Raw genomic sequence first — 15410 nt, forward strand, 5'->3', positions numbered from 1 at the left:
TTGACCACTGATTTCATAAAACAGACCACTAATTTCATAAAGTAGAGTAAGTAACCTTGATATGAAATGTTTCAAGACAGCATTAGAGTGGTTTAAAGTGGAGACTACTCTGAAAAACTTACTTTAATTGGGATCCTGTGGGTATATACTCAATAAGACATTGATTTTATTTTTTGACTTCTTAATTTTTTATTGTGATAAAAATGTACTATTTTAACCAGTGTTAAGTGTACAAGTCAGTAGTGTTACCCATATCATATTGCTGTGAAATGATCTCAGAGCTTTTTCATATTGAATATCTGAAACTCTATACCCATTAAACACAACTCCCCTTTCCTTCCTCCCCAAGTCCCTGTTAATCGCCATTCTACTTTGATTCTATGAATTTGACAACCTTGGGTCCTCTTATAAGTTGAATTTTACAGTATTTGTCTTTTTGACTGGTATATTTCACTTAACATAATTTCCTTAAGCTTCATCCATGTTGTAGCATATTGCAGGATTTCCTTTCTAGTATTCCATTGTATGTATATACCACATTTTGTTTATCTATTTATCCATTCATCTGTTCATAGACATTTGGGTTATTTCCACCTCTTTACTATTGTGACTATTGCTGCAATGAACATTGCTGTGCAAATATGTCTTCAAGACCCTTCTTTCAATTATTTTGGATATACTAGAAGTGGAATTGCTGGATCATATGATAATTCTACTTAGAAAATTTTGAGGAACCTCTATACTGTTTTCCGTAATGTCTGCAACATTTACCAATCCCATAATAGTGTACAAAGTTTCCAATTTCTCCACATCCTCATCAACACTTGTTATTTTCTGTTGTTGTTTTTTTAACAGTGTAAATTTTTTATATTTAGAATCGGTTTAGACGATCCCAATTTTGTTGGCAACATCCAAAGCATCATAGTCAAGAGCCAGTTGAACATATGCCTTCTCTCCATCAGGCCTGATCAGGGTGTTGACCTTGGCCACCTCAGGGTCATAGAATTTCTTCACAGCCTGTTTGAACTGGTGCTTGTTGGCCTGACATCCACAATGAACACAAGTGTATTGTTGCCTTCTCTCTTCTTCATGGCTGGCTTGTTAGTTAGGGGGAATCTGATGATGGCATAGTGGTCAAACCTGTTTCTTCTGGGTGAGCTCTTCTGAGGATATTTAGGCTGCCTTTGGAGCCTCAGTGTCCGCCACCATCAGAAGGTGGGTGCTGTGCGGATCTTCTTTTTTTGTGCAGCTGTGGACACTTTTCAGCACTGCTTTGTTTGCCTTCAAAGCCTTGGCTTTGGCTTTGGCTTTGAAGGGGCAGGGGCTTCCTTCTTTGCTTTTGGTGCCATCTTCGTAAAAAAAGGTGTTTGTTGTTGTTGTTTTTCATGGTATCCTAATGGGGGTGTTAGGTGATGTCTCATTTTGTTTTCAATTTGCATTTCTCTGATTAGTGATGTTAAGCATCTTTTCATATGCTTTTTGGCCATTAGTATATCTTCTTTGGGGGAAATATGTATTCACGTTCATTGCCCCTTTTCTAATCATGTTATTTATCTTTAGCAATTGAGTTTTTAAATATATTCTGGATATTAACTCATTATTAGATATATGATTTGCAAATATTTTTTTTTCATTTCCTAGGGTTGCCTTTTCTATTTTTCCCTAGATTGTCTTTTCACTTTGTTTCCTTTGATGTACGGATATTTTTAAACTTTGGAGTTCCATTGTCCATTTTTGCTTTTGTTGGGTGTGGCTTTGGTATCATATCCAAGAAATCATTGCCAAGTACAATATCATGAAAGTTATTTCTTATATTTTCTTCTAGGGCTTTTATAGTTTTGGGTTTTATATTTAGGTCTTTAATCCATTTTGAGTTAATTTTTGCATATAGTATAAGATAAGGGTCCAACTTTATTTTCTTGCATGTAGATACAGTTTCCCAGAACCATTTGCTGAAGAGACTATCCTTTCCCCATTGAATGGTCTTGACCTCCTTGTCAAAGATCATTTGCCATATATGTGAGTGTTTATTTCTGGGCTCTCTATTCTGTCCAATTGGTCTGTCTATCTTTATGCCAGTACCACACGGTTTGATTACTATGGCTTTGTAACGGATTTTAAATCAGGAGGTATGAGGCCTTCAACATCATTCTCCTTTTCCAGAATTGTTTCGGGAAAGATCTTTTATCCTTTGAGACAACATGGAGGGACCTGGAGAGTACTATCCTAAGCGAAACCAGCCAATCTGAGGAAGACCAATATCAAGCTGATGAACAAAATAGACCCAGAGACATAGAAGTAAGGTACCGTCTGACCTTAGAAGAGGGGAATGGGGGCAGGGAAGAGATAAACCACAGAACTTATATGCATGTATGTGTAACTGTGGACATAGACAACAATGCTGGGGGGAGGGGAGCAGGATTGGGAGGAGGGTGTCAATGGGAGAGAAAGGAGAAACATCTGTAACAAAAATAAATCAATAAAAACAAACAAATAAAAATTGTTTTGGCTCTTCGAGGTCCCTTGAAATTCCATATGAATTTTAGGATGAATTTTTCTATTTCTGAAAAATTGCCATTGAAATTTGATAGGGATTGTGTTGAATTTGTAGATTGCTTTGGGTAGTTGGGACATTCAATATTAAAGTCTTCCAATTTGTGACCATTAGATGTTATTCCATTTGTGTCTTCTTTAATTTCTGATACTACTGTAAATGAAATTTTTACATTTCCTTTTCAGATTGTTCATTGTTAATGTATAGCAATGCAAATGATTTTTGTGGCTATTTGTTTTAAAATAAGTATTTACATTATAAAGAATTTTTTAGAAATTAGAAAATAAGACAAGTTTCAAAAAATAAACAAAAGAAATATCTACAGTCCCCACACCCAGACAAACAAAACTTTATTTTCAGTCTTTGTGTGTTTTAAGAAAAATGTGTTTACTTTAAAAAGTTATAATCAAACTGATATAATTTTGTATTCTTTCCCATTCACTTAACAAGGCAGTGTAGTATTTCTATGTTGTGAAAATCATTATAACATTGTGAATTAACCATTTTGGACATTTATCTTATTTCAAAATTTTTTCCAGAATAAATGGCTCTTAGTGAACATTCTGTTAATTAAAATGATTTTTTCCTAGGTTGGATTTCCAGAAGCGTAAGTACTGAGTCAGTGAATATAATTATTTTTGAGGTTGTTGATATACATTGCCAAACTGCAATTGATTTCCAAAAAGTTGTACTAATCTGTATTGTCATCAGCGATATCTGGAAGATCATTTTACCACAGCCTCATTAGCATTAAGAATCTTGTGAATGTGTGTATTTTTAATTTGCAGTCTTCAAGTACTGATGAGGTAACATTTTCCTATTTCTCTTATTTGTTTCCTACATTCATTTTCTTTATCATGAATTGACTTTTTGAGATTTTTGTCCATTTCTTGCCCTGGCCTGAGGACTCAGTTGGTTGGAGCATTGTCCTGAATACCAAAAGTTTGTGGGTTCGATTCCCAGTCAGGGCACAAACCTGGGTTGCAGGTTCGAATTTTGGTCAAGTGAGTATGGGAGGTAGCTGATTGATGTTTCTCACACCCATGCTTCTCTCTCTCTCTCTCTCTTAAATCAATAAAAATAAAAAATAAAAAATCATATTCTCAGGTAAAAATTTTTTAAAAAAGATTTTTGTCCATTTCTCTATTAGTGCATGATGACTTTTTATTTTTATTTGTATATGTTCTTTATAGAAAAATAACCTGTTGTCAGTCACATTTTGAACAAATTTTTCTTTTTATTTATATTTTGATATCCAGAAGTTATACTTTTTATGTAATGAAATATGGCAATCTCCTTTATAGTTGTTCCACTGTTTTTATAAAAGGTTAGAAATTCCTTCCTCCTTCCAATTTGTATTAACTATTCAAATCAATTTCCTTCCAGTTTTACAGACGCTCTTTAATCCATCTGGAAATAATTTGGGTATATGGTATGTAAGGTATTTATTTTAGAAAACATATAGTTTTAGTAGAACTGTTGGTGGTAGGCTAAAGTTCCTTGAAAACAGGAAGCATGACATATTCACCCTGGTTTCCTTGACTGTCCCAGACAGAAGAACCACTGAGCTCAGCCTCTTCCCTCAGTGTATAGCAACCCAAGCTGCAGTCAGGGAAAATGGTACCAACTAGAGAGGTAGCAGTTCTCCTCCTCCTTCCCTCTGCTTGGAAATACTAACTGCCAGTCCCTTTGTAGTGTCCTGACAGCTCCTCAAGGGCTGCTGCCCCGCTGTCTGCTGGGACATCTTACCCGTCTGCAGAACCAGGGGAAAGATGTGAGCCCCCTTGTGCCTCTTTCATTTCAGTTGTTCTGATTTCAATTGTTCATATAACCCTCCACCCGCCCCACTGGTAATTTTTCTGGAAAGTACCTCAAAAGATCCCCTCCTTCAGTCCCTAGGGTAACCTAGGCTATTTTGCCCTTACATTCTTTTCAGGATAGATTCCCTTTCCACTGGAACAGCTCCTCCTCAGTTAAGTAGAAGCCATTATCGTCTGGATGCCTTTTTATCTTTTTGATCAGGAGAGGTGGAGTGATTGTGGGTGGGGGCCAACTATTAGCCCAAGTACTTAGTGATCCTTTCCCTGAAGCCGTTGAGACTTGGTTTATTTTATTTATTTATTTTTTGTTTTGGTTGGGGTTTGTTTGTTTGTTTTGGGGCTTGGTTTAAATAAGATCCTGATCAGGCACTCCCACGACCCTCACTGAGGCCTGAAGTTATGAGTTCCTACTACAGGTGTACCTCTGGGACTCTCATTAAAGAATTAAAAAATAAAAAACAACAACTATTTATTTATTTATATTTTAATTTTTTTTCTTTATTGATTTTAGAGAGAGAGGAAGGGAGAGGGAGCGAGAGATAAAACTATCCACGAGAGAGAACATCGATTGTCCACCTCCTGCACACCCCCTACTGGGGATTTGGCCCACAACCTGGGCATGTGCCCTGACCAGGAATAGAACCGGCGACCTCTTGGTGCATGGGTTGATGCTCAACTACTGAGCTACAATGGCTGGGTTATATTTTAATTTTTTAAAGAGAATGAAATACAGAGTTTATTGGTGGGGGAAGAAGCCAGGATCTAACACCAGACTCAAAGGGTTTTCAAATTAGGGACACTTGGGAATTTGAGTGAAGTATCAGTAGGCAGGCCCTGGGCAGGGACTGAGTTTGTAGGCAGCCTGAATGAGGGTTCTAGCACTCAATTCCAATACCAGAAACCTAAGGCACAACTGTAAAAAATCCAACTTTTGGACAGAAAGTAAAGAGCTGAAATGACCAAGAGAGGAGGGTCCAGCTCAGTGTTTTGTTTTGTTTTTAAACAGGGAAGCAGTAGAACCCCTACAGGCAGATTAGGAAATGGGGGAAAGGAGGTCTGGGTTATGGGGAGACTACTGGCAATTAGCAGGCAGGGCCAGGGATGCTGAATGTCCAATAAAAGACTTTCCTGCCTCAAATACCAGTGGCACCCCTGGCAGTCTATCTGCGACCAAGTGAGGCTGGGATGGGCCGACCCTTCCCCACTGCCACCTCTCTAGTTGGTACTGATAGCTTGCCAAGAAGTTGAAGTAACAGCTGTCCAGACCCCAGAAGCTGGAAGTCTCTGGAGATACCTGAAAACAGCTACCAGCTCAGATCCCTTTTTGCTGAAGCAGGAAAGCTGCAGCTAGTTTATGGTGAGGACGTCACTCTGGATATCCTGGCCTAAGTGGGTCTGTAAGTCACTAAGCCTCTTCTTCAATCCCGAGAAGGCTGAGAGGACGAGGGTTTCCAAGGGCAGGGGGGCACAAGAATCCACATTCTAGTAAAACCTCTCCGGCTTGCCACTGGGGTAGTAGGGAGCCTGTGACTCATCCTTATTCAGTTCCGAGTACTCACTTTTTAGCCATTCCTCTGGCTTGGGGTACACTGTGTGTCCCTGCAGTCAGGTTCCACTTAGCATGCTCCTTGCCAAAGCTCATTTTGGCATAGGCACAAAGTCTTGATCCTGGCCTTTCACAGCTTGAAGATGAGAATGTCATCCTGCTGCACGAGTCATTGGGGTCATTATCTCAGTTCCAGGAGGTCACTGGAATGACCCCGGGGGCTGTTGGAGATGATGTCTCAAGAGGTGACACGAGGAGTCTGGTCTTTGTGTATGGCACATAGAAAGTGAACTCCAGCCCCGGCCGGTTTGGCTCAGCAGTTGGAGCGTCAGCCTGCGGACCAGAGAGTCCCGGGTTCGGTTCCCGCTACGGGCACATACCAAAAAAGAAAAGAAAAAGAAAAGAAAGTGAACTCCACTGAGCACTTGGGTCAGAACTCTTCACATGTGCAGTCCTGGGAGTACTGTAGCTTGTCCAGTGTCATCACTAGTGAGGGGGATTAATCCAAGCCTGTAAGAGATGAACTCTTCCTGAAAAACTGAGGAATTGACATCAATTTGAGCCCAGTCAGTGACTACAATAGGCACTTCAGCAATGAAGACCCTCTGAATAGAACTGGCCACCGCTAGGTCCACATTCTCGATGATATAATACTTGACACTCTCCTCCATGAGCTCTGTGATTCCCAGGGCTGGTTGGCATGTGGCATCGTGCCAAAAATACCCATCTCTTTAAAATTGAATTTTTATTGCCTAAGGAGGAATCTATAAAATAGAGAGGGTGGAGAGAATACAAATAAATTAAATCTAAAAGTAGTCCTCAAATCTAATTAAAGTCAATACTGGATAGTGGACCTGTTAAAATATAGAAAAATAAATTGTTGAATGCTTTTCCATCATTTTCTTTCCTAATATCTTAGTGGAAGTACTAATGAGTACCAAAATAGCCAAAAACATGGACAGCAAGAAAGCCAGAAGAGAAGATCCTAAAACAATTGCATACTAACACTTGAATTCAGTGGACTCTATCACAGAAACAGAATTGTCCTAGTGATGGGTTATCAGGCTCAAATTACAATAGCAGGAAATTTTGAAATAATTATGGAAAGATACACTCCATAGACAACGATAGTTGTATGATTTACCCACAGTAGACCAGTGTGACCATTGTCACATTTTCATCATCATATTCATTTTGCAGAATAGAGGAGAAAACAATTTGTCTTCCTGTCCTTAAAAAAAGAGTTTATTCTTCAGATTGTGGCAGAATCTAAATTTCTTAAGGATGTAAAGATTACTCAGTGTTTGACAAATGTATGTCAGACTAATTGTACAAAGTGTTCTAATGTGATTCACCATTCCTTAAAGGGGGGAAATCTACTTCCATTTCTGAAGTCACGGAATTCTGTAACTTGATTCCTCTGTAAGGGGACTTGCTTCTGGCTTTCACTGCTATTATTCTGTCAAATTTTGCTCTCCTTTCCCTTTAAATTTCTTCTGGCTGCACTCTATTATTCCACAGACCTGTAGGTTTTCCCTCTTTGTAATTTGATGCCCTATTCAGCAGTGTTCAGGAAGCTGTCTTGTTTTAGTTTAGTCCTTCTCAGCTGCTTCTGCTTTCCTTAGCTGAATGGGTAGCTTGTTTCCTCTTCTGGCTTTTTCTCATTTGAGGGAATCTGTACTGTTTTATATTCTGTTTTAAAGAAATATGGAGTTCACCTAGTGAGTTGACTCACATGTATCAAAGTAATAAAAAATAATATTTAGCTTAATCACTTTGATATTATTTCTTAAAATTTATTTCATAGGAAAAGCACATTAAAATATATCTCTATCATTCACCTTCTCCTGAGACCCACTGCACACTCATTTTCATTTTTTAAATTTAGTTTAAATTTTATAAGTTATATATGAACAGTAGTTAAAGAGTCAAATAGTTGCACTAGAATAATCGTCCCCCCCCCCCCCCCCAACGCCTCAAAGATGCCACACCAACCTGTGGAGTCTTGCGACCACTTTCAACTCCCTTTGGCTGTTCATTTTGGCATCTAAATCTGTACTCTCAATAACATACTTATGTGGACACTAATTGATTTTTTAAAAGTTTTAGGCATTATCTATTGACTTTCTCTTTGGAAGATTAGGATTTAGTTTTATTTCACTCCTATCCCCAGTACCTATAGTCACAATTCCTCTCCATTCATCCTTCCCTTTGGTTAGGTTGACATAGCAGCATACAATGTTATGTTATTGTAGCTACTATACAAGGCTATTTGAATGGAACCATTTGTTATACAATATTTTCTTTTCTTGTGTTGCCCATCTTTTTGTGTCACCTAAAGTTAATAAACTTTTTGTTTCATTTGCTTTGGTTTTTTTCCTGTATTCATCAAGTTAATCCCATACTCTCCTCAAATTGTGGAATATCATTTCAATCCATTAAAATGCAGGTATTCATTAGTCTTGTCTTCTTTGAGTCTTGAGACCTGCACAATTGACAGCTTGTTACCTTCAATCACGATTGTCCTTGGAGATTCTCTTTGCCTCTCTATTGAGTTGTGTCTATTTCCTGGATACTCTGTTTTGTTTTTCTTTTTTAGCTTATACAGTTGCTTTGGTAGAATACCAAGTAGTTTCCTGAGAAAGGGTGCATAGGAGTAAACTTTTTTAGACCTAGACAGTCTTGAAACATCTTTAGCCAGCATGTACATTTAGTGGATAGCATGGCTGAGTCTAGAATTCTAAGTTGGAAATGATTTTCCCTCAGAATTTTGGAAGTAGTTGTCTCTAGTGTTTTTAGGATCCTTATTTTTGTATGTGATCTTTTTTGTATGTTTCAGTTTTTTGTTTTTTAATTTTTGGAATCTTTTAGGTTTTTTTCAATGTCCCTAATGTTCTAAAATTTTTTGGTACTGTGCCTTTTTTTTGGTTTGTTTTAATTTGTTGTCTGGGCAACAACTACATCTTTTCAACCTGGAAACTTTTGTTTCCTAAATTGTTTGTCAACAGTTTTCTCCTGTTTCCACATCTTGTATCTCTGGAACTTCTATTATTTGAATATTAGACTTCCCAGATTGATTCTCCAATTGTCTTGCTTTCTTTCGATCTCTCACTTTTCCTCTACCTGTGTCTTTATCAATTTTTCTAATGATTTTTTTCATGTATGTAATTATAATTTTAACTTCCAAAAGCTCTAGTATTTTCTAGGGGTGTTTTTTTTTTGTTTTGTTTTGTTTTTTAAGAAACCCCTCCCCTTTTTTTCCATATAGCCAATAGCTCCTTCTATATCTAAGGATAGTTATAATTTTTTTATCTTCCTCTTTCATATTAAGGTTTTCTTTGGAAATAAACTGGGCTGCATGCTGCTATTTATTTATTTATTTTAAATATTCATTTGCCTTTATTGTTGAAAGTATTATACATGTCCCTCCTTTCCCCCCCCCATTAACACCCTCCTCCCTGCTCCTCCAGCACCCCCTTCACCACACTGTTGTCTGTGTTTATTGGTTGTACATATATGCATATCAGTTCTTTAGTTTATCTCTTCCTTCCCTCTACCCCACTTTCCTCTGAGGTTTGTCAGGCTGTTCCCTACGTCCATGTCTCTGAATCTATTTTGTTAGTCAGCTTATTTTGTTCATTATATTCCATAATTAAATGAGATCATGTGATACTTGTCCTTCTATGACTTAGCATAATACCCTTCAGGTCCTTCCATGTAATCTCAAAGGATAAGAGTTCTTTCTTTCTAACAGCTGTGTAGTATTCCATTGTGTAAATGTACCACACAGTATGCTCCTTTTTAGGACAATAAAAAGCTAATTGGTAACTCAGCACATGTGGATGGACCTTTAAGAATGAAAGCCTTGCCCAGCTGGTGTGGCTCAGTGGTTGAGGGTCAACCCATGCACCAAGAGGTCACCAGTTTGATTCAGGGCACATGCCTGGGTTCTGACCTCGATCCCCAGTGGAGGGCATGCAGGAGGCAGCCAACTGATGTTTCTCTGTCATTGATGTTTCTTTGTCTCTCTCCCTCTCTCTCTAAAAATTAATAAAAACATAAAATAAATGAAAGCCTCACTGTAGGTTATTCTGATTGTTTTACTGCCTCTATCATCAGTATCTTGAGGTCTATTTTCTTGGACTATTTCTATTTCCCTACCTAGAGGGTATTAGCTTGGTTGCCAGATTCTGTGAACTTAAACAGCCAATGCTAAAACTTTTGGGCATTCTATGGTAAAACTCAGGATGCATCTCAGCTTTCCCTATTGCTGGCTTAAGCTTTCTAGGGCTTACTGAACTTCCCAGCTTCTAAAACTTTGTTCCTATAATTTTTTCTCTCCTTCTCTTTGTCCTTGTGAATTAATGCTTTAAAATTTTCCTCTACAGTCACATATGGGGATTAGGAAGAACAGATACATGAGTGTGTTTTGCCCTTTATTATTCACTGGAAGTTCCAACCTTTCCCAAGACTATCAGGCAATTTTAAATTTTGGAAATGTATTTAATATACTACTATTGAAATCAGTATTCACAAAATCTTAAATTACATTTAGTATTGCATAACCTCTTTAACTAGAATGTAATATCAACTCTTGAGTCTACATCTGCACTTTTGCTTTGCCCACTGTATCTAGCTAGCATGGTGCTCAGGGCATACTGGATGATAAAATATATGCTTACTGAATATGTGAGTACATGGATAAGAATTATTTTATGATCAGATTTGTATGAAGGAAAGAAATACACACTATAATTATTTCCTCATTTTAAGCATTGGGCATCACATTATATTTCTCAGATACCTTTTTTTGTTTCCCTTTTAAAATCATTCTTAATTACACTATACCTTAAATAGTAATTTTCTTGTTTGATTTTTATGAACTAGATAAAGTGTTGTTTAAACATTTGAAATAATGAAGCTAAAGGTAGGCTATTTCCTGCTACCACCATGGAATGGTTAAGGACATGAGTTCTGGCTCTATCACTTATTTGTGTGACTCTAGGCAAATTATTAATGTCTCCAATACTAATAATAAATATTTTAGAGTAGTTATGAGAATTTAATTTGACCTCTGTGAAAAATATTTTACAGTTCCTGGTACATAATACTCAATTATGTACCAGGAACTGTAAAATATTTCCTTTCTTTCCTTCTTTCCTTCTTTCCTTCTTTCCTTCTTTCCTTCTTTCCTTCTTTCCTTCTTTCCTTCTTTCTTTCTTTCTTTCTTTCTTTCTTTCTTTCTTTCTTTCTTTCTTTCTTTCTTTCTTTCATTTTTTCCTTTATTGATTTTAGAGAGAGAGAGAGATGTGAGAGGGAGAGAGAGAGAGAAACATTGATGAGAGAGAACAATGATTGACGGCCTTCTGCATGTCCCCCACTGGGGATTGAGCCTACAACCTGGGCATGTGTCCTGACTGGGAATCCAACAGGTGACCCTTTGGTGCATGGGTTGATGCTCAACCACTGAGCCACACTGGCCGGACACTCTCTTATTTATTTATATCAGTTATAGATTCCTATTTTATTCACTATGACTATTTGTTTCTATTTAATTTGCTATCATTAATTATTTTAATGCTCAAACAGTCTAAGGTTTGGCCAGTGGGAAGTTAGTTCATATGTGTTTTTGTTATTTCCCTCATTTCTGGAGCACTTCCTTATTTGGGGCATAAGGTATTCTGGGTTCATTTTGTGTTTTCTGCTCTAGAATCAGCCTTTCTCCAAGAAGCCTTGGTTTCCTTATGTTGTGGATACAGTCGTCCCTTGCCACTTCACACTTCGACTTTCGCGGCTTCACTCTATCGCAGTTTTTTTCCAAATATATTCATTAAAAAGTTGATCAAGACAGTGAAAATGATACAGCACGCACTCGGTTGTCTGAGTCAATAATACACCCCTGTATTACAATTACAATTAAAATTACTGTACGTATAAACTGTAGGCCTATGTATTTGAGCACCGCCGCAAATCCTTAAATGCCAGGTGCAATCTCTCAATCACTCCTTGTGTGTGAGCAATAACTTTTTTCCAAAATATTGGGTGTGGTGAAACCAAGCCAATCAGAGCGTGCTGTTCACTGATTGGCTATCCTGTTCTCTTCCTATCCTGGCCACTGATTGGCTCAGCCTCATGCAAGTTCATTTCTCTCATACACACTTCTACATCATTACGCATTAAAAGCATCTTTACTCTTGTGTTTGTGATTTCTGAGAACTTTTATCTAAGCCCCATGATGGCTCCTAAACGTGCTTCTTCTTCTAAGCCTTCTGATGATGAAACTAAGTGCTGGAGGGAGATGCTTACCATCCAGGGGAAAGTGAAACTCTTGGATATGATCAAAGATGACAAGAAAATCATGGAGGTTGCCCGCCATTATGACTTGAATGACTCTACTGTTCGCTCCATCTGTAAAGATGCAAAGAACATCCGTGCAACAGCTACTGTCTCTTTCAACAAGGAAGCAAAGCGTGTCGTGACAAGTCATAATAAGTTCACAGTGAAAACAGAGCCTGCCCTAGCCATTTGGATCAGCGACAGACACAAGAAAAACATTCTGTTGGATTCAGTGGTCATCCCGGAAAAGGTGAGGAAGCTCTATCAGCACTTTGCGGTGGTCAAAACTTAACCAGGACCCTCTTCTGCAACGTTCATGGATTTCACGCGCTCAAGGGTTGGTTCGCGAAGTCCCAGAAGAGGTATCATCTGAAGAATGTCATTCTCCAGGGAGAAGCTGCCTCTGCTGACCAGCCTGCAGCAGAGGATTATGTGAACAACACGTTCCAGAAAATCCTTGAGGAGGGCGAGTATCATCCAGAACAGGTGTTCAATATGGACAAAACAGGAATGTTCTGGAAAACAATGCCTTGCCGGACATTCATTTTCAAGGATGAGACCAAGGTCCGTGGCTTCAAGGCATATAAGGATCGCATAACTATCATTATGTGTGGATATGCTGAGGGATTTTTGCTCAAGGCTGCCTTATCTACAAGGCCAAGAACCCTAGATCCCTGAGAAATAAAAACAAAAATCTGTTGCCAGTGCATTGGATGCACAACGACAAGGGCTGGATCACGAAGCAGCTGCCACCAGACTGGTTCCACGAGTGCTTCATCCCCCAAGTCAAGCTGTATCTCATGGAGAAGGGACTCAAGTTAATGTCCTTATTCTCATGGACAATGCTAGAGGTCATGTGCAAAACCTACCCTACAACAGTGCGCAGATTGAGTTCCTTCCTCCCAACACCACTTCACTAATTCAGCCCATGGATCAAGGCATTATTCATGCATTCAAGGCCCTCTACATGCGAAACTCCCTGCAGCCCCTCATCAAAGGCATGGACCTTGAGGAGAACTTCTTGCTGAAGGAACACTGGTGGCAGTATACCATCATGACCTGTCTGAAGAACATCCAGGCTGCATTGAAGAACATAAAAATGGAGACTGTGAAGGCCAGCTGGAAGATGTTGTGGCCTGAAATTGTCCACAACTACAGAGGATTCACCCCAGAGAATTTAAACAACTCAGCAGTAGATAAGGCAGTTAGGCTAGCCCTGATGCTGGGAGGAGAAGGTTTCGCAGATATGACCCGCGATGACATAGATGAGCTGCTGGAGACACATTTGGATCCCTTAACTGATGAGGATTTGGAGGAGATGACTAAGTCTGCGAGTGAGGAGGAGGAAGAGCAGCCAGAGGTTCCTGGGGGTCAGGAGGAGGAAGTTGGCCTTACACTTGAGCGTCTCTCACAAGTCGTGAGAACTATTAAGATAGTAAAGGACATGACTGGTGAATGGGACCCACAAATGATGCATGCATTGCTGCTCCGGAATGCACTTGATAAAGCGATAGAACCCTATAAAAACCTCCTCACGCATATGAAAAGACAGTGCCAGCAATTGCCTATCACGATGTTCTTCAGCCATGCACCCAAACACCCAGTGCCTACTCCTAGTACTCCTTCAGTGGAAGAAGATAATGACACACCTGCTGAAGATACTGCACGACCTGAACACTCTCCTACTGAGGCTGTGCCTTCAGAGGAGCAGTAACCTTGCTCTTCTTTGCTGTGCAGTACATCTCTTTATCTTCATCACTTCATCATGGAACAAGTTGCACTATTTTCATAGGTTAGTGATTGTGTGTAAAAACTGTGTGTGTGTGTGTGTGTGTGTGTAATTAAATGTACAATAATAATAATATGATATTTGTAACATCTAGTATGTCTTATTTTCTCTTATTTTGTCTAATATATTAGGTAATATGAGTATAGTGGTGACTAAAGGGTGTTATTTCAAGTCTAGAGGGCTCTAATAATGTTAAAAGACATATTTAGAAGGTTTTAAACAGATTTTCTAAGCTCTAACTGAAAATATTCAATTTATAAATAAAGAATCCTACTTCGTGAAAATTCATTTATTGTGGTAGAGTCTGGAACTGATTAACTGCAATAAATGAAGGCTGACTATAATTAGGAATTCAGAGATTAAAAATTTAGAAGTCAGTAATTAAAATCTGGTGCTAAGTCTGCCGTAGAATGTCATTAGATTAAACCCTCTCAAAAGAGAGAGCTAGGAAATAAATATAGGTGCATACACACATACTTTTATGTTTATTTCTATATTTCTCTATCCATCTACCTCTTAAAAACTGAGTTCAATTCTAAAATGATGGCAGAGTGAATGGAAGCTACATAGACCATCTCACAGGACCAAACTAGAATTAAACTAAAATAAAGAAAAATCATTGGGAAATACCAACAGAAAAGCAGCTGGAGAAGACCCATATAACCTGTGACAGAAAAAGGACACTAAATCAAGCCTGGTAGGAACTGCAGAGACATGAGAGGGCCCACAGAGTATAACTGTTTTAGATGTGAGCAGCTCCCTCAGGGTTAAAATCCCAAATGGACTCCACAGCGGCAGAGGGATGGGACAGACCACCAAATTAGCTACAGTCACTCACTTTGGGATTTGGCAGGATAAGGGAAGATTGGACGGGAACTCTGTGGAGAGATTCTGGATTTGGAAGGCACTGGGAATTTTGTGCTGAATCACTCCCTCACAGCCATCTTACTCAAAGAGCCCCAGAGCCCTGGAGAAAAGCAACAGCCCCTCCCTCAGGAATTTAACCCCACCTGGCCAGGCCAGAGAAATTCAAATTGAAGCTTATTAATAGCCAGTAAGCATCTGCCCTACCTGCTGGAAATCCTCTTACCCTGAACACCTGAAGGATTTGTTCATTCAGCTGAGGGCTACAACCCAAGACTCATCAAGTAATAGCCTCCAGGCAAAACACTAGAGGATAATTGAACCTTTCCTGGGCTTGCAAATCTACCCAGGAAAGTAAGACTTGACAGTGGTGTTTGACATGGGCCCTCCTACACTCATCCAAACCCAGTAGAGGGAGCCACAACCAGCAGAACACAAACACCCACAGGGAAAATTTGGCAGGTTCCAAAATCCACTGAGACAGTCAAAATGGTGAAACAA

The 15410-nt window shown here is 38.9% G+C and overlaps 2 pseudogenes; both read right to left on the minus strand.

Moving 5' to 3' along the window:
* Nucleotides 1-882: 882 nt before the first annotated feature.
* Nucleotides 883-1349, minus strand: LOC118631801 (annotated as a pseudogene).
* Nucleotides 1350-5721: 4372 nt separating this feature from the next.
* Nucleotides 5722-7959, minus strand: LOC118631863 (annotated as a pseudogene).
* Between the last annotated feature and the right edge of the window lie 7451 nt (nt 7960-15410).

Source organism: Molossus molossus, unplaced genomic scaffold (genome assembly GCF_014108415.1).
Source record: "Molossus molossus isolate mMolMol1 unplaced genomic scaffold, mMolMol1.p scaffold_m16_p_16, whole genome shotgun sequence".
NCBI lineage: Eukaryota > Metazoa > Chordata > Mammalia > Chiroptera > Molossidae > Molossus > Molossus molossus.